Source organism: Aotus nancymaae, unplaced genomic scaffold, assembly GCF_030222135.1.
Source record: "Aotus nancymaae isolate 86718 unplaced genomic scaffold, 86718_ANA_hifiasm-v0.15.2.pri h1tg000016l, whole genome shotgun sequence".
Lineage (NCBI taxonomy): Eukaryota > Metazoa > Chordata > Mammalia > Primates > Aotidae > Aotus > Aotus nancymaae.
The window spans coordinates 52,469,157-52,489,447 of record NW_026988428.1 but is presented as its reverse complement, the minus strand read 5'-3'; the positions used below and the strand labels follow the sequence as shown (position 1 = coordinate 52,489,447).

The window sequence follows — 20,291 nt, the reverse complement described above, 5'->3', positions numbered from 1 at the left end:
CAAGTGATCTTCTTGCCTCAGCCTCCCAAGTAGCTGGGACTAAGGCCTGTGCCACCATGCTTTTCTGTTTTTTCTCTTTTCTTTTCTTTTTTTTATTTCTTTTTTGTGGAGATGGGTCTTACTATGTTGTCCAGGCTCATTTTCATCTTAGTAGGTGCTTTTCAAGGGTTCTTAACCACGGGTACTTGGATGGAACTTAGTGAGTCACTTGAAGCCCTTGTCATTGTGTGGAAGTTTTGTGTCTGTCTCCTTCATCCTGGGGAGAAGACTTAAAACTTCTATCACCTTTTCAAGCAGATCGGTGACTTCAAAAAGTATACAAATGTTGGGAGGCCGAGGAGGGAGGATAACTTGAAGTCAGGAATTTGGAACCAGGCTGGTCAAGATGATGAAACCCTGTCTCTACTAAAAATACAAAAATTAGATGGGCATGGTGGTGCACGCCTGTAGGCCCAGCTTCTCGGGAGGCTGAGGCAGGTGAATTGCTTGAATCTGGGCAGTGGAAGTTGCGGTGAGTCGAGATCGCGCCACTGCACTCCAGCCAGCGTACAAATAGCAGCTTTAGACTTGATCCCGCCAGGCATGACCCCTGGGCACATTCAGCAGTGGATCTCCCGATTCTGCCTGAGTTTCCAGTGTCTTCTCAGAGAGGCCTGGAGTGGAGCATCTGAAGCCAGGGCTGGATGTGTTGCTGCATAAATGCACTCTCCACTTCCAGCTCTGCCATCAGCCTGGGTGGGGAGAAGACCCATGTCAGGGAGAGCCATCTTCCTCCTAAATCCCGACCTGCCTGATGGCTGAGACTTATGCCTCCTTTCTGGAACTCTCAGGGGCCCCTGAACTTCTCATTGTTTGCTAAATGTGCAAGCACGGATTGCCTGGACCTCCCCTCGGACCTTCCTGCTGCTCCCTATAGAGCTGTCTGCAGCCTGTAAATGTTCATTTGCTTTTGGAGAAATTCTAGTTCCATCTGCCCCAGACTTATCACAATTACAGTAATAGCCAGCGCTCTGAAACTCTGGAGCCTGTTCCAGCAGATATGAAGTCCCTTCTTCAAGTCCTCTGTGTAACCCCATATGAGATGAGGAAACTGAGGCTGATGAGCTCATGAATACTAAGTGCCAGAGCTTGAGTTCAACTTGTCTCGAAGTTTATGGGATTTAAGGTTGGTGTGGGAAGGGTTCTGTTTGGCACCCCTCCTCTGGTGTGTGGGGGTTGGGTCCTGGGTTGCCTGGAGAGCCCCAGCTTATACCTGCTGACCTCCTGCATTTATAACTAGTGTTCTCTTTAACTGCAAAGTGTTGTGGTTTGGGTGAGAAATTCTGTGCTCACCCTGTTCACGTGCATCCTGAGGAAGCTCTGACACCACCGCGCAGCTTCTGATACACACTGGAGAAAGCTGGCGCTAGGATGTGCCTGTCAGCAGGAAAAGCTGCGAGCGTCTACATCCACATGTAGACATAGCTGTACACATACATCCATATACACACATCCATATATATATACATCTTTACACACATCTGTACACACATGTCCATATACACACACATTCATATACACATCTACATGTAGACACATCCATGTAGACACAGATCCATATCCACACATTCGTACACACATACCTATGTATATCTATACACACACACACACTTCTGTACACACACACATCCACATACAGATAAATCTGTACACTCATGCACACACATTCGTACACACATATCTGCATACACATCTGTGGGAATCAGGGAAAGACAGCATTAAGTAGTGACGGTCTGGTAATAGCAACTGTTGTTTTGACATCTTTTGGGTGAACTGACCAGCTAGTGGCCATCAGAGGAGTGTGTGGGGTGGATCTGCAGGCTGGTGGGGCCATCAAAGATGATATCTGCAGTTGCTCATGGCTTTTCTAGAGGATCTCCCACGTGGGGCCTTGGAGTGTAGTGAGCTGTCCCCGTGGCCCACCTGCCAGTGTCTGCACCAGTGACCAACAAAGTTCTGGCTTCACTGGCCTTCTCAAGGACTTTGGATTGTACTGGAAGAAACGCTAGTGTGCCATCATTTGATGTGTCTGGTCACCACATGGAAATCAGTTGCCAGTGGCAGGATGGGGGCCAAGAGAGCCAGGAGGATGCTGCAGTGAGACAGGCACAATGACCAGGGCTGGAGCTGGTGCGCAGCGGAGGTGGCAGAAGGGGTTGATTCTAGTCACATTCCATAGCGATGGTCGACTGAGTTCCTGATGGATCCAATGAGGGACTTGTCAAGGAGAGAAGAGGAGTCTTTTGTATTTATGTCCGAGTTTATAACACAGGTTTCTAATTTTTAGAAATCTGGAGTTTAAAAAATTGGGGAAGGGCTGGGCACAGTGGCTCACGCCTGTAATCCCAGCACTTGGGAGGCCAAGGTGGGTGGATCACTTGGGCTCAGGAGTTTGAGACCAGCCTGGCCAACATAGTGAAACCCCATCTCTACTAAAAATACAAAAATTAGCTGGGCACGGTCATGTGTGCCTGTAATCCCATCTACTTGGGAGGCTGAGGCAGGAGAATCATTTGAACCTGGAAGGCGGAGGTTGCAATGAACCAGGATCCCACCACTGCACTCCAGCCTGGGTGACAGAGTGAGACTCTGTCTCAAGAGAAAACAAAACCTGGGGAAGGATTGGCATAGAAAGCCACTAGCTGGGCTGTCTCCTGCCCTCTCTCTGGTCCCAGCTTGTGTGGTCATGGCTGGGCTTGCTGGCCAAGCCTATCCTCCCAGGTGACACCGAGGCCTTTTCAGGGCTGGAGTGACCTGCAGCCACCCATGGGTGGTGAGGCTGAGCAGTTCCAGGCACAGCTGGAGACGAAACTGGTGATGGGGGCAGCCCCGTCATCTTTATAGGGAACCTCACGTGGCAGGTGGGCAGCAAGCTGGCCTTCTCCACATTGTTGAGCCGTCCGCTGAGTGACCAGGACCACGTGACAGGTAGGAGATGAGACCCCTTGTGCCCCATTTCTTCTGTGGCCAGGCTAGGGTGTGGGCCAAATGCCTCCTGATGGTCCTCATCACCCCAGCCTCTCAATAGCAACATCCCATCTAAGGACAGACCCTGGCTCAGTGTGAGCCCCCAGAACCTCCCCCAACCTCCAACTGCCCCCACAAACCTTACAATAGGAGCTTTGGGGTTGTTTTTATTCTGACCCACGATAAGAAACACAGGTAACATTTTGACCTAAAATACACTGGGCATTTACAACAAATACACACAGGCTGAGCAGGTGCTGGCCCTGTGCCGGAGCTGGGGAGGTGGCGCCTGGGTGTGCCGCTTACGAGTTGTGAAAGATTCCAAGGTAAGGACAGGAGCTGGGGCCGGGGGCACTTGGAGTGGTGGCTGTTGACCGCCTCGTGGGTGTTTGGGAGTCATAACAGCTGGCCCAGTTCCACCTGTGTGTTCTGGCTGACCTTCAGTGTTGCAGAAGCAGAAGCTTCAGAAGGTGAAATTTACCCGACAGTCTATGATGTATGGTTAATTCTCTTCTCATCTGTCCTATTTGATTTTGTTTCATTCTACTTTTTTTTTCTTTTTTGAGACAGTCTTGCACTGTTGCCGGGACTGGATGCAATGGCGCAATCTTGGCTCACTGTAACCACTGCCTCTTGGGTTCAAGCAATTCTCCTGCCTCAGCCTCCTGAGTAGCTGGGATTATAGGTACCCACCACCACACCCGGTTAATTTTTCTTTTTTTTTTATTGTATTTTTAGTAGAGATGGGGTTTCACTATGTTGGCCAGTCTGGTCTTGAACTCCTGACCTCCAGAAATCTGCCTGTCTTGACCTCCCAAAGTGCTGGGATTACAGGCATGAGCCACTGTGCCCAGCCTCATTCTGCTTTATTTTTGGGCCAAGCACAGTGTCCCATGCCTACAATCCCAGCACTTTGGGAAGTCAAGGCAGGAGAATTGCTTGAGCCCAGGAGTTCAAGACCAGCCTGGGCAACATAGTGAGACTCCTGTTTCTACACACAAAAAAAAAAATACAAAAATTAGCCAAGTGTGGTGGCACATGTCTGTAGTGCCAGCTATTTGGGATGCTTAGGTGGGAGGATCGACTGAGCCTGGGAGGTCAAGGCTGCATTGAGCCATGATCAGGCCTGTCTGTGGCCTGTTGTGCAGGGCACAGGTGTTGGCTCTTCAAGGAGCCCCCAACCCCAAGGCCCTTGGGGGATTCCCAAGTCCCCTCTTTGCCTGGGGCTGGGATTGTTGGTCCCTGGGGACTGACCCTTTCACCTGCCTGCTCTCTGTCCCTGCAGCACTGATGGAGAGGAAGGAGGAGGATGGACAGTGGGTGGCCGCCCTGGGTGCCGAGCTCTTCATGCCAGGGCTGGCGGGGCTGTGTGCCCTTGGCCTCCTGCAGCAGTGAGGCCAGCTCTGGACCAACTCCCTGAGGATGCAGTACAGCCTCCTGGGTAAGGCATCTTGTGCCTGGCTGCGGGGCATTTGGAGGTGGCAGGGCCTGCCCTGTTTCCTGCAGCGGTAGCTCTGCGAGGTAAGATATACTGTCACCACGGGGTTTTCCATTAGTCATTCTGTGGGCTCTGAGTAGGACTTAGTACCTGCTCATTAAAAAAAAAGGTGTGTCTGTTGAGGGAACATTCACCCATCTCTTAAGACCTCCCTACCAACAGGTTCTAATGGAGTGACAGGTGGAACAGAGCACGGGGCCGGGAGGGTGACATGGCTGAGGCTAGGCTTGGCTGGGCCCTCCTCTTGGAGCCCTGGCGGAGGGCTGCCTGGCAGAGGAGGGCAGGGGTCTCTGGATCGATCCTCACAGCTCAGGCAAAGCAGCCAGCGCACGAGTGCAGCACCAGCCAGAGGCCGCAGACAGAGAGCAGCTCAGATGGCGCCTACAGGCTAGAGTTGGGCCACAAGCTCCGCTGCACACAGGTACCGGCCTTCAGCCACAAGGTGGGTGCCCAGGCCAGGTGGGACATCCAGAGAGAGCACCAGAGTCAGGCAAGTGGTGATCTGAGTACCCTGAGCTCATTCCCAAAGAGAAGAACTTGCTCCCAGTAGCATAGCCATATAGGATGGATCCAGGGCTGGCACTTCAGCCTCAGACTTATGTCTATTCATCCAGGGTTGCTGGACCCCAGGAGGCAGAGGTTTCGATGAGCCAAGATGGTGCCACTGTACTCCAGCCTGGGCAACAGAATAAGATATTGTCTCTAATATAAACAAATAAATTTTAAAAAAAAAAACCAAGGCCAGTCACAGTGGCTCACACTTGTAATTCCAGCATTTTGAGAGGCTGAGGTGGCTGGATCATGAGGTCAGGAGTTCGAGACCAGCCTGGCCAACATGGTGAAACCCCGTCTCTACTAAAAGTACAAAAATTAGCCAGGCATAGTGGCAGGTGCCTGTAATCCCAGCAACTCCGGAGGCTGAGGTGGGAGAATCGCTTGAACTGGGGAGGTGGAGGTTTCAGTGAGCAGAGATTGTGCCACTACCCTCCAGCCTGGGTTACAGAGTGAGACTCCATCTCAAAAATAATAATAATAATAATAACAACAACAAAATAGTGCTTTCTACAGAACTGTCTCCTCAGAAAACCAAACTGATGTCCCTGGTGGCTGTGAGGGGGCCCAGGGACTGGGTGAGTGGGGCCTCCATGAACAGTTCACCGCTCGTGTGTGTCCCAGGTCCAGCTCTGGCATGAGGAGGACTCTGGCCACCTGCATTCACAGCTGCAGGAGAGCTACAGGAAGCACTGGGATGAGAGCAGCAACAAGAGGCATCTCCGTGTCAGCCAGACCTTCAAGAATGACTCGGCCCACCCTGAGCAATCACTTCGTGGAGGTGAGCCCGGCCACTGCAGCAGAGCCGTGCCCCATGAGTCCAGCATGGACGGCGGGAGCTGGGGAACCCTGCATGGCCCTCTGGCCCTGGCTGCAAGGATGCAGGCAGCTGAAACTCAGCCTTGGTGTCTTTCCCTTTTGCATCTCCAGCCCCACGTCCCCAGGAGTAAGAAACACTTGTCACAGTGTCAAGGACTGGAAGGAGGGCTTGGGAAAAACAGATTTCCAACCGCAAAAATGCATTTTGGAAACAGCGGTTTGCTTTTAGTTTTTCCCGGAGGGTGGGTTCTCTTGCTGAGTTAGGAATGATGGTGAGCTTGGCAGCTGAACAGGTGGCGGATCTCCTACAGCACACATTTAACCTTGTACATTTATTTAAAAATTGGTTTAGATTTTTTTTATTTTTTTATTTTTTATTTTTAGAGAGAGAGAATAGGAAGGAGGAAAAAGGAAGAGAAAGAGAGAGAGAGAATGGGGAGGAGGGAGAAGGAAAAGAAAGAGGGAGAGAGAATGGGAGTATTGCTTTCTTGCCCAGGCTAGAATGCAATTTAGTAATGGGTATTGAAAAGCTCTTTTATACTGATAATTATACTTAATGATGTAGTCAGGAAGGAATAAGGGAAGAAGATAACAAACAAACAGCCAACCAATATTTAATTTAAACCTATGAAATGCTATGCGATTACTGAGGAGTGATTTACTTCCAATTATATAGTCACCTTTGGAATAGGTGTGAGGTGGTAATGTATGTTTTGTGTATTTGAAGTGGAGAGTTCTATAAATGTTTATTAGGTTTACTTGTTCCGGGTCTGAGTTCAAGTTCTGAATATCCTTGTTAATTTTCTATCTCGTTGATCTATAGAATCGTTAGCTCTTCTTGTTGCATTGATCCTTTTGCCATTATGTAATGTCATTCCTCGCCTCTTTTGATCTTTGTTGCTTTAAAGTCTAGTTTATCAGAGGCGAGAATTGCATCTCCTGCTTTTTGTTTATTAGTTTATTTTTACTCTCTGTTTGATTGGTAAATCTTCCTCCTTCTCTCTGAGTCTTTGTGTATTGTTGCATGTAAGATGGGCCCGGATGCAGCATACCGATGGGTTTTGGCTTTTTATCCAATTAAAATATATATAGGTTTAATACCGGCGTTTGATGCTAGCTGGCTGTTTTGCCCATTAGTTGATGTAAATTTTTTATTGTGTTAAAGTTCTTTGCTTTTTGATATATTTTTGGAAAGGCTGATATTGGTTGTTCCTTTATATGTATAGTGCTTCTTTCAGAAGCTCTTGTAAAGCAGGCCTGGTGGTGGTGAACTCTCTAAGTACTTGTTTGTTCGCAAAAGATTTAATTTTTCCTTCACTCATAAAGCTTAGTTTGGCTGGATAGGAAATTCTGGGTTGAAAGTTCTTTTCTTTAAGGATGTTAAATATTGGTCCCCACACCTTTCTGGCTTGTAGGGTTTCTGCTGAGAGATCTGCTGTAAGTCTGATAGGTTTCCCTTTATGGGTAACCTGACCTTTCTCTCTGGCTGCCCTTAGTATTTTCTCCTTCATTTCAACCCTAATAAATCTGGCGATTATGTGCCTTGGGGTTGGTCTTCTTGAAGAATATCTTTGTGGTGTTCTCTGTATTACCTGGAGTTGAATATTACCCTGCCTTGCCAGGTTGGGAAAATTTTCCTGAATGATATCCTGAAGAGTATTTTCCAACTTGGATTCATTCTCTTCATCACATTCAGGTACACCTATCAAACGTAAATTAGGTCTTTTCACATAGTCCCATATTTCCTGGAGACTTTGCTCATTCCTTTTCATCCTTTTTTCTGCATTCTTGTCTTCTCGTTTCATTTCACTGAGCTGGTCCTCGACTTCTGATATCCTTCCTTCTGCTTGATCAATTCGACTGTTTAAGCTTGTGCATGCTTCGCGAAGTTCTCGTGTTGTGTTTTTCAGCTCCATCAATTCACTTATATTCTTCTCTAAATTGTCCATTCTCGTTAACATTTCGTCAAACCTTTTTTCAAGGTTCTTAGTTTCTTTGCATTGGGTTAGAACAAGTTCTTTTAATTCACAGAAGTTTCTTATCACCCACGTTTTGAAACCTGCTTCTGTTATTGGAACACACGTGTAATCTATTAAGCCTTGTTCCGTTACTGATGAGGAATTGTAATCCCCTGTAGAGGGAGAGGCATTCTGATTTTGAGTATTCTCTACCTTTTTACGCTGGTTTCTTCCCTTCATTATATATTTGTCCGTCTGTCGTCTTTATAATTACCGGCTTTCTAACTGGGTCTCTGACGTCCAACTTGTTGATTCCCTGCGCCGAGATCTGAGCAATCCACTGAGCCGGCCAAAACAGTGGTGTTAAGATTGATGGTGCTTTTCTGCCCGGGAATCTCCGGACTCTGCACCAAGAACTGGCGTGCTAAGGCACCAGCAAAACCACCACGCCGGCCACAAGAGTCGCCCTGGCGACCCGTGGGGCTCCTCCACTGGGAATCTACTGGTTCGTGAGCAACTAATATTCGTCTGAAAGTGTGGCGTCCTCTCGTTCTTTGCACTTTCACTGGGAGGTACGTGCCCGAGCTGCTAATCATCAGCCATCTTGGATCTCTCTCCCGGTTTAGATTTTTTTCCCTTTTCACAGCCAGTCCTGCAAATGGTCTTGTCTTTTTTTTGAGATGGAGTCTTGCTCTGTCACCAGGCTGGAGTGCAGTGGCACGATCTCGGCTCACAGCAACCTCCACCTCCCGTGTTCAAGCAATTCTCCTGCCTCACCCTCCCAAGTAGCTGGGACTACAGGAGCACCATAACCCCTGCCTAATTTTTGTATTTTTAGTAGAGGTGGGGTTTCACCATGTTGGCCAGGATGGTCTCGATCTCTTGACCTCATGATCCGCCCACATCGGCCTTCCAAAGTGCTGGGATTATAAGTGTGAGCCACTGCACCTGGCCACAAATGGTCTTTTAAATATTAACTTTTAATTTTAATTGTGGTTAAATATACGTTGTGTGGAATGTACTGTTGTAACCATTGTTAAGTTTAGTGGTGTTACCTGCGTTTACAGTCTTCTGCAGCCATCACCACTATTCATCTGCAGAACCTGCAAAACTGCAAGTCTGTACCCATTAAATGCTGACTCCCCATTCGCTCCTGCCCCCAGTCCCTGGCAACCACCATTCTACTTTGTGTTTTAGGCTTTTGACTACTCTAGGTACCACATAGAAGTGGAATCATACACTATTTGTCCTTGTTTTTTCTTGAGACAGAGTTTCACTCTTCCTGCCCACACTGGAGTGCAGTGGCGCAATCTCGACTCACTGCAACCTGCACCTCCTGGGTTCAAGACATTCTCCTGCCTCAGCCTTCCAAGTAGCTGGGATTACAGGTGTGTGCCACCACAGCCAATTAATTTTTTTTGTATTTTTAGTAGAGACAGGGTTTCACCATGTTGGCCAGCCTGGTAACTCCTGACCTCAGGTGATCCTCGTGCCTCGGCCTCCTGAAGTACTGGAATTACAGGTGTGAGCCACTGTGCCAGCCTGTCCATTTTTTGACTGGCTTATTTCACTTAGCATGTCCTCAAGGTTTTGACAAGCTTGTGTCAGAATTTCCTTCCTTTTTTTCTTTTTCAAGAGGGAGTCTTGTTCTGTCAATCAGTCTGGAGTGCAGTGGTGTGATCTTGGCTCACTGCAAACTCCGCTTCCGGGTTCAAGCAATTATCCTGGCTCAGCCTCCTGAGTAGCTGAGATTACAGACGCCCACCAGCACACCTGGCTAATTTTTGTATTTTTAATAGGATGGAGTTTCACCATGTTGGCCAGGGTGGTCTTGAACTCCTGATCTCATGATCCACCCACCTCAGTCTCCTGAGTAGCTGGGATTATAGACACCCACCATGCCTGGCTAATTTTTATCTTAGTAGTAGAGGCAGGGTTTTGCCATGTTGTCCAGGCTGGTCTCAAACTCCTGACCTCAAGTGATCTGCCCGCCTCAGCCTCCCAAACTGCTGGGATCACAGGCGTGAGCCACTGCACCTGGCCTCACTGAAGGTTTTACTGAGATGGTCATGGGGTGGCAGGGGAGGGAGTTACATCTCGCAGCAGAGTTTGAGAAGTGTGTTCCATCAAGGGCCAGATAGTAAACGTCTTAGGCTCTGTGGCTCCACAGTCTCTGCTGCAGCTACTCCATTCTGCTGCTGTGGTGTCATGAAAGCAGACACAGGAATAGGACATGAATGTGTTACAGGAAAGAGATCTCGATCCAGACCCAAGAGAGGTTTCCTGGATCTTGAGCAAGAAAAGATTTAGGGCTGCTGGTGCCCATTTTTATGGTTATTTTTTGATGACATGCTAAACAGGGGGTGGATTATTCATGCCACCCTTTTTAGACCATATAGGGTAACTTCCTGACGTTGCCACCATATTTGTAAACTGTCATAGCGCTGGTGGGAGTGTAGCAGTGAGGACAACCAGAGGTCACTCTTGTCACCATCTTGGTATGTTTTGGCCAGCTTCTTTACTGCAATCTGTTTCATCAGCAAGGTCTTTATGACCTGTATCTCTCTCTATCATTTTTTTTTCTTTTTGCAACGGAGTCTCGCTCTGTTGCCCAGGCTGGAGTGTAGTGGCGCAATCTCAGCTCACCACAACCTCTGCCTCCCAGGTTCAAGTGATTCTCCTGCCTCAGCCTCCCCAGTAGCTGGGATTATAGACATACACCACCATGAGCAGCTAATTCTTGTGTTTTTTAGAAGAGATGGAGTTTCACCATGTTGGCCAGGCTGGTCTTGAACTCCTGACCTCAAGTGATCTGCCCACCTCAGCCTCCCAAAGTACTGGGATTACAGGCATGAGCCACCGCACCCAGCCATGACCTATATCTTGTGTGACCTCCTATCTCATCCTGTGACTTAGAATGCCTAACCATCTGGGAATGCAGCCCAGTAGGTCTCAGCCTCATTTTACCCAGACTCTATTCAAGATGGAGCTGCTCTGGTTCAAATGCCTCTGACAAACAGGCAGGGTTGTGTTCCAATAAAACTTTATTTACAACAACAGGTGTAGTCTGTGGTTTGCCAACCTGTTTCACATCAGCCAGGACATCTTCCTCTTCCCAAAGTTTTTCTCCAGGCATCCCCCGCAGGCCCCCGCCCCCCTGCCTGCCCCACCTCCTGATTGGTTCTCTGTGTTTCCTCTGTGGGTTCCTTGGTGCACATGTAATTAGTTGGAGTAACTGCGTTGGTCATCAAACCTGCTCCTTCAAGAGGATCTGAGTTCCTCCCACCACAGGGACACAGATGGCACTGATAACCCCATGGTGTCTGGGAGTCAGTGCCAGCTTGCCCCGGGCCGGCTCTCTGCACAGGGTGGTCCAACGTCTCCTCAGTGTCATTCCAGGTCTTCGTGGACATTCACAATGACAGCTTGAGCTCTGAGCATTCTGGACACATCCTGATGGGATCCACATCTCTCAACTACTCTGTGAGCTGCTGTTACCGTGACAGGCACCTGGAGCTCTCCGGCCAGAACTGGCACAACAGTGAGGCTTTGTTGTGGGCGGGGTTCCCAGGTGAGGCCTCCCTGAGCGCAGAACTGCAGATACATGGTAAGGCACCCAGCGCACAGCCCCGGGACTGGAGGGCTGGCTTCCTCCATGCCTGGGCCAGCCTAGCAGCCCTGGACCCAGGTGGCACCCCATCAAGCCCAGTGTGGCCCTGGGCTCTGGGACAACCAGGACAGCCTTGCCCATTGATGGCCTCACTCCCAAGGCAGGTGGATTAGTTTCCTAGGACTTCTGCAACCAAGTTCCACACACCGGCTGGCTTAAAACACAGAAATCTTAGCCAAATGTGGTGGCACATATGTGTGGTCCCAGCTACTCAGGAGGCTGAGGCAGGAAAATCGCTTGAGCTAGAAGGTTGAGGCTGCAGTGAGCTATGATTGCAACACTGTGCTCCAGCCTGGATGACAGAATGAGACCCTGTCTCAAAATAAAAACAAAACAATCCACAGTGGATTCAGAGCCCGTCTGGCTTGAATATGACATTCTTTTCACTTAATTCCATCTGTAAAGACCCGATTTTGTAAAATTTATTTATTTTTTTCAAGTGGAATCTCATTCCGCTGCCTAGACTGGAGTGCATTGGTGTGATCTTGGCTTACTGCAACCTCAGCCTCCCATCTTCAAGCAATTCTCCTGCCACAGCCTCCTGAGTAGCTGGGATTACAGGTGCACCACCACGCCTAGCTAATTTTTGTATTTTTAGTAGAGATGGGTTTTCACCATGTTGGTCAGGCTGGTCTCAAACTCCTGACCTCATGATCTGCCTGCCTGGGCCTCCCAAAGTGCTGGGTTTACAGGTGTGAGCCACCGCACCCAGCCAAGTCCCTATTTTTAAATGAGGTCATATTCACAGGACAGAGGGTGAGGGAGTGGGACTTCAGTATCTCTCTTTGGAGGACACAGTTCAACCCATTCTGGGGGGAAGATAAAAGCAATAAGAGGAACCAGCATTGCTGGGCACTTACTGCATACACGCCAGGCAAGCCGTGTACACACGAGAGCTCAGTACAGTACAGCTGTCCCAATCACACAGGGGAACACCACAGCTCTTAAAGGGGCCTGCGAGCCATCAGAACCCGCACCCTTCCCCTATCTGACCTTGTCTCCTGGCCCTCAGCCCCACCTGTTCCACTCCTTGCTATTCTTTAACACACCAGGCTTGCTGCTGCCCCAGGACCTTGGCACGGGCTGATCCTGCCACCTGGAATGCCTCTCTCCCACACACCTGCCTGGCTCCCTCACCTCCCTTAGGTATTTTTCCAATGTCATCTCAGGGATGCCTGTTTTCCACCTCCATGTCTGCTCCCAGGTCCTTCCACCCTCTCCCCAGTTCTGTCATTTGAACACACTGTGTAGCACACAAATACCTTTGTTTCTCATTTTCTCTACACTAGAATCACCAGAATGTGTGCTCCATGAGGGCAGGGATGATTTTTGCTTTGCCGCAGGGTACATAGAAGGTGTTGAATGTGTGTGAATGAGCCTATGAGGTAGGGTTAGGAATGCCATTCCCATTCTGCAGATGAGGAATGGAGGCTCAGAGAGGTTGAGTCACCTGGCCCAGGTCACACAGCTGGTAATGACGGAGCAAGGATTGAACCCAGAGCCACCCTCTGACCCCCATATAGATTACAGAGACCTGGCTTCTGAGCATTCAGGACCCCTGGGTCTCCCTAGTCCCCTAGGGCATCTTCTGTTGGCCTCAAATTTTTTTTTTATTTTGGGGGCTGGGTGTGATGGCTCACACCTGTAATCCTAGCACTTTGGGAGGCCAAAGCGGGTGGATCATTTGAGGTCAGGAGTTTGACACTAGCCTGACCAGCATGGTAAAACCCTGTCTCTACAAAAAAAATTAGCTGGGCATGGTGGTGCATGCCTGTAGTCCCAGTTACTCGGGAGGCTGAGGCACAAGAATCACTTGAACCTAGGAAGTGGAGGTTGCAGTGAGCTGAGATCATGCCACTGCACTCCAGCCTGGGCGACAGAGTGTGACTGCATCTCAAAAAAATTTACAAACAAATAAAAACTACTTTATTTTTGGCCCTCAACCTCCTGAGGGGTGAATGAAGGACTGGATCACATGAGGAAATTGTCCCCAGTCTGAGCTGACCTCAGAATTTGTTGGGGACAGGGTGGCCAAGTGATGGGAGGTCATTCTGGATGAACACCTCCATGCCACTCTAATTCCTGATCCAGGATGCCTGGTGTGGCCACCCCCAGCAAGGAGTGACCTCTCCCTCCTCCCATTGCTGTCCTCAGTCTTCTGTCCCCTATCTCAGGGACACTTTCTGCCTGTCATAAACATTCTTGGTGTCTCTGACAGCCCAGCGCTCCCGGGCATGGGAATTATGTCCCTTCCCTCGTCTTGCCCTGCACGTAGTAGGTACACGTGGTTGAATGTTGAATGAGGAAGGAAGGAAGCATTTCCCAGGCCTCCTGCATGCCCCACAGGTGGTCCTCTCCCATGTGTTACCCCATTTACTCTGGATGCTGTCCCTTGAGGCTGGTGGGCTGTGCCCACCTTGTAGATAAGGAAGTCAATGCTCAGAGCTGTGGGGCTCATCCACCCTGCTGGCCAGATGGCAGGTGCTGGAGCCTGGCTGAGTGTCACTTGGGCCTGAGCCATGAGCTGCAACCCATGGGAACCTGGCCTCTTAGAGTAGGCGCCACCTGTTTGCTCTGGGGCTCCTGGACCCGATGGTTCTGTGTGTAGCAGAGGGAATTTAAGTCAAAGAAGAAACTCCTAACTGTGAACCAGACTCTCCTGTTCTTTGGAGGGTGATGGGAGGGATGGGACCCTCCAGCTAGGGCCAGGTGGCTGCAGGTGGGTACCAGTGGCCGAAGTGGCCATTTATCAAGAGCAGACCTCATGCTGTTTCCTCTGCAGGCTGCTCAGAGAATCCCCAGGAATCCCTGCAGAGCCCTTCATCCCACAGTCATTCAGAAAGCATTCACTGAACCCCTGCCATGTGTCAGGAGCCATCCTAAGAGAAATCCGCCCTCCCAGGGGGCTGTCATTCTTGTGGGGTGGCAGTAGGGGAGCAGGAACCTTGTAAGTAAGTGATAGAGGTCATTTCGGGTTGTGCTGGGAACCTCACTCCAGGGAGATGGGATGGAGGATGCCTGGCAGCAAAGGACTGGGAGGGACTTCAGATGGTCAGTCAGGGGAGGCCTCTTGGAAGAGGTGTCATTTCAGCAACTTCAACTTCAATGAAATGAGGAGCCACCCAAGCCTAGATCCTCAGGGGCAAATGATGATAGATGATGTCAAGGAGGCTCAAAAGGGGTTGACTCCACCCAGCCCCCCATGGGAGCCTTTCCCTTTCCCACTGGTGCTGTGTTTGAGGGCCACAGGGCATGGCCCCTCCCGAAGTCCGGTGTGTTCTTGGGCGGGGAAGGGAGGTGAACCTGTCTTCAGTAGCCTGTGCCATTTTCTGCCTCTAGAGACCCAGACCCAGGCTAGCATGGCCCTCCGTGCCAGGGACAGTGGGGTCAGCGTAGACCTGGCAGCCCTGGTGTCCTGGCCACTACACAGCCTGCTGCAGCTGGTGGCCAATGCCAGCCACACAGTGCTCGCTCTCTGAGACTGGGCCTGCCTTTCCCAGCCAGGTAAGGAGTGGATGGGGCAGGATCTCCCTCCAAATTCTGTCCCCTCTGTCCAATTCCTGGGGTGCAGAGGACCCACTGTGTGCAGGGTGGATGGAGAGGGCCAGGCCTTGGGTTTTCCCAGGACTTCACAGTTTACAGAGGCTTCATTTGTAATCACTATAACCAGGTCTGCTGAGCAGTCTGTGCATTCCCAGTCACAGGGCTGGTGTGGATGGGTACCCTGGATTAGTGTCTGGCTTCTGGCCTATGTCTTTCTGCCCTGCAGTCTTGGGTCAGAATCAAAGCTCCTGCTTATCCAGTGCCTGCCCCATGCCCAGTCTCCTTTGATGGGTTCATGGGCATTTGTTAGTTTCATCCTCCCAGTGCCCCAGAGAGAGGCAGGATGGCCCCATCTTTACCAACGCTTTCTCCAGTGTTCGGATCCCACCTCTGCTGCTTGCCGGCTGTGTGGCCCTGGGCAAATTCCTTTGCCTCTCTGTGCCCTCATCTCCTCATCTGCAAAATGGGGATGATGATATTACCTCTAACATGGAGATTGTGAGGACTGAGTGAGTTAATCTCATGAATGCCTGAGTCAATGCTTAAGAAGCACTTGCTGTGATGAAGATGAAAAAGATGATGCTGATGGTGTGACAGTGACCATTATCATCATCATCACCATCATCTCTGGGTCACATGCGAGAGTGTAGATGACTTGCCCAAGGTCACCTAGCAAGCAAGCAGCAAAATGGGACCTCAGACTTGGCACCCAGTTCCTTCCTCACGGGGCCCTCCTGCCTCGGTGGAGGAACCCACATGGGGCCATACCCTGGCCACTGTCACTTGGCATGAACTCGCCCTGCCTGGGTGGCCCTCCTTCTCCAAGAACCACAGAGCATGTTCCAGAGAAAGCGCCAATGCTTCTTTCACAGCCTCCTGTTTCAGATTACCCAGCAACCCCTGCCCCAGTCCACTCTGCGGTGGGAGGAGGGGGCAGCTCCCTGGGGCTCAGGAGGCCAGGATGTCAAAGGCTCTCCCTCCTGCAAAGGCTCTCAGCTCTGTACCCCACAGCTGAGTGGACTGGATACCCCGTGCCCCTGACTTCATCTAAACTCTTTCCTGCACTTGAGGCCAGGTGATGGGGAGCCCCCCAGGGAGTGCTTTCTCTGATGATGTCTGGGCTGCAGCTGTCCTTTGGGGTCCCTTGGTGGGCACTGCCAACCTGAGCTGCAACAGGGGCTGTCCCGGCCCTGCATCTTCAGCACCCACAAGAGCGTTGGATGAGCCAGGCCTGCAGGGCTTGGGGAGAGGGACGTACTGGGCTGTAGAGCTTGGCCAGAGTCCCCACCTGGCCTCAGGCTGTCTACACCCGTGCACCTGGCAGTCTGCTCCCTCCTCAGCTTGTGTTCCAAGGACGCTGGGCGGTGGAAGAGGTGAGCTCCTCACTGCAGCCGACCTGCGATCTCAGGCCAGCTTGGTCCTTAACATCTGTGGCCAGAACCAGGCAGTCAGGTGAGACCCCCCCCCCCCCCCGCCGGCCACCAGGAGGAGAGGAGTCGGGGGGAGGAACCATTGGCTGGGCACCTACTGTGCACCAACACTGGACACAGCACCTCTCGATGCCCTGCTCAGCTCGCATCAACAGATGTGGGCAGGGAGGCTCAGAGAGGGCAAGCGACTTTTCCAAGGTCACACAGCTATAAAGGTCACTCAGCCTCTCCAGGCAGGGCACTGATGAGTTCTTGATCTCAGAAACTAAGTACATCCCAGGCCCCAAACACTTATTAGTGACTCTCACTGCCCTTGGGGCTGGGGGCCTGCTGAGGTGCTCGGTGTTCTCACGCGTATGCTACGTCAGGGGCCACCAGCCAGTCCCCAGCACTCAGATCTCAGCAGCAGGGGAGGGGGTGAGTAAGCCACTTGTTGAAGGGGTTAAACCAGTGGTTCTCACTTAGAGGCAACTCCACCCCCCCAACCCCAGGGACTTTGGCAGTGTCTGGGGAGTTTCTGGCTGCTACACTGGGGATGAGGACGCTATGAGGGTCAGTGTACAGAGGCCACGGATGCTGCTAAGCATCTTACGGTGCACAGGACACACCCACGACCGTGAGGCCATAAGCCAAGACATCAGCTATGCCAAGGCTGAGGCCCTGGGGTGGAGAGGAACCCGACAGGAGGGTGCAGCACCGTGGGGTTACACAGGCCTGGCACAGTGGCTTACACCTGGAATCCCAGTGTTTTGGGAGGTTGAGGTGGGAGAATTGCGTAAGCCCAGGAGCTCCAGCAACATAGGGAGACCAGCCTGGGCAACATAGTGAGACCCCCCATCTCTACAAAAGGTCTTAAAAATTAGCCAGGTGTGGTGATGCACGTTGTAGTCCCAGCTGCTCTGGAAGCTGAGGCGGGAGGATCACTTGAACCTGGGAGGTGGAGGCTGCAGTGAGGAGAGATCGTACCACTGAACTCCAGCCTGGGTGACAAAGACCCTGTCTCTCTAGGAAAAAGAAAAAGGAAAGGAAACATGGAGACGATTCCCACCCTGGCCTGAAGGAGTGAGGGGAGGGGAGCTATGTGAGGAGGAGGCGGCCGGGGGTCACAATCCTGCTGTCCAGACCCTGCTGGGGCTCCCATGGGACCAACCCAAGAAAGCTCATTGATGGGCTCATGGCAGACTTGCAGCCCAGAGCCATGCTTAATACCCCCTTGATACCAATGGGGAAACTGAGGCTCAGGGGCAGCCAAGAAGCTTGCCCATGGTGCCAGAGCGAGGCAGAGGCCAAGCTGGGATTCAAACCCAGGTCACCTGGCTCCAGAGTCCAGCCCTAACCAGGACATCTATGGCCCTTGGGCCTCAGGGTGTGTGAATAGCCCTGCACTAGGCCATTGATGTGATCCTGGCTCTCTGACCCTCTCTTGGGGAAGTTGACTTGGTCCCAACCTGGCCCTGGGGGCACTGGACAAGGCAGCGTCTTGCCAGCTTCAAGCTCTCTCTTTCCTTCCTTCTAGCAAAGAGCTGCTGCTCTCAGGCCGGCATCGCCTCCCCTTCCTCCTGGGCCACTGCCCCAGCTCTGCCTCAGTCTCAGCTAAGGTAACTGTGCCCCAGCCGCCTGGCTCCTAACTGGTTTCAGATGCTTGGCCCAAGGCAGGAGGGGGCCAGGCCCCTCTGGGGCGTGTTAACGCATGTGCATCTGTCCACCAGCCTGCAGCACACCCACGTGGGAAACTCCTGGTTCCAGCTTTCCCAAACATACCCAGGTTTACATTCCTTGCCGGCCCTTCAGGAGACGGGGGAGGCCTCCTCACCCAGGGCCTGGCGCCTGGCATTGCCTCACCCAGGCTGGTGCACTTGTAGAGTCTGGAACAGATGACGCAGTCCTTTGAGCTGAGCCAGCGTCACCCCTGTCTCTGCTCTGCACGCAGGATGGGGGGGTCCTGGGAGTGGACAGGAGGGCCCATTAGACTTAGGCCAGGTTCCTCTGTCCTTCTGAGCTGTTGTTGGCCATGTCCAAATCCAGTGCTCCTGGAGGGCATGCCTAGTGCCTGGCACAGGGCCTAGCACATAGTAGGTGCTCAGTAAAAAACAGGGCATGAATGGGTGAATGCAGGCATGAATGATCACACCTGCCAACTGGTCACTTCACCGTGTTTTGCTAGGGACCCTCCTAACCCTGGCCCAGGCTGACTTCCTTTACAGAGCACGTGCTATGTGCTGGGGTCCTCTGCCGCATTTACACATGATTTTGGAGTTCCCCAAACTTCACTGCAACTGCACCATCATTCAGGGAACTTCTTTCTTTATTTATTATTTATTTATTTATTTGTTTCTTGAGACAGTCGGTCTAACTTTGTCGCCCAGGCTGGAGTGCAGTGGCATGATCTTGGCTCACTGCAACCTCCGCCTACTGGGTTCAGATGATTCTCCCACCCCAGCCTCCTGAGTAGCTGGGATTACAGGCATGCACCACCACACCTGGCTGATTTTTCTTTTTTTTTCTTTTTTTTTTTTTTTTTCATAAAGATGGGGTTTCACCATCTTATCCAGCTGGTTGTGAACTCCTGACCTCAAATGATCCACCCACCTTGGCCTCCCAAAGTGTTGGGATTATAGGCGTGAGCCACCATGTCCAACCTTAGTTTTTATTTTCAAAATTTTTTTGGGACAGGGTCTTGCTCTGTCACCCAGTCTGGAGTGTAGTGACGTGATCATAGCCCACTGCAGCCTCAAGCTCCTGGGTGCAAGTGATCCTCCCACCTCAGCCTCCGGAGTAGCTGGGACTACGGGTGGCACCACCACACCTGGCTCCATTCAGGGAGCTGCTTAGTTTTTTTCCCCAAGTTTTATTTTGAGTCATTTGAACCTATATAAAAGTTACTGTGGGACAGTGAACATTGACCAATTGTTAACCTCTTTCCGTATTTCTTATCTATGTTACATAAATCTGTATCACCATACACACATTTTTTCAGTGTCATTAAGAATTAATATAGAGATGTTTCTGAAGATGTCATCTTTTTACTCTGAAATACTTCAACTCTTTCTGTAACAAGGATATTTTCTGATTTAACAATAACAATAATTATAACATTCAGGAAACTGAACATTGAAGTAATACCTTCATTTAATGTACAGCCCATATAAAATTTCCCAGCTTTCCCAATAACATTCTTTCAAAAAACTGTTTTGTTTTAAATCCAGAATGCAGGCCAAGATCACACAGTGTGCGTAGTTGCCAGAACAGAGGTCTACAAACTTTTACTGTCAACTAAAATGCGGGGGTTGCAGGCCTCATGATCACTGTTACATCTACTCAGAATTGTCATTGTAACACAAAAGCAGCTACAGACCATATGTAGGTGAATAGGCATGGCTTCGTTACAATAAAACTTTATTTATCAGGTTGTGGGCCACATTTGACCCAAAAGCCAACTCCTGATCTAGAACATTCTCCTTCCACACTCTACCTTTCCTTACCCAGTGTTTTATTTTTTATGTTTTTTTACTTTTTTTGAGACAGAGTTTCTCTCTGTCACCCAGATTTGGAGTGCAGTGATGTGATCTTGGCTCACTGCAACCTCCGTCCCCTGGGTTCAAGCAATTCTCCTGCCTCAGCCTCCTGAGTAGCTGGGATTCCAGGTATGCACTACCACACCTGGCTAATTTTTGCATTTTTTAGTAGAGATGGGCTTTCACCATGTTGGCCAGTCTTGGTCTCAAACTCCTGACCTCAAGTGATCCACCCACCTTGGCTTCCCACAGTGCTGGGATTACAGGTGTGAGCCACTGCACCCAGCCCCCCTTAGATTT

At 50.7% G+C, this 20,291-nt stretch overlaps 1 pseudogene; it reads left to right on the top strand.

Moving 5' to 3' along the window:
- Positions 1-20,291, top strand: part of LOC105711999 (uncharacterized) — a 185,065-nt pseudogene that overhangs the window by 139,718 nt on the left and 25,056 nt on the right.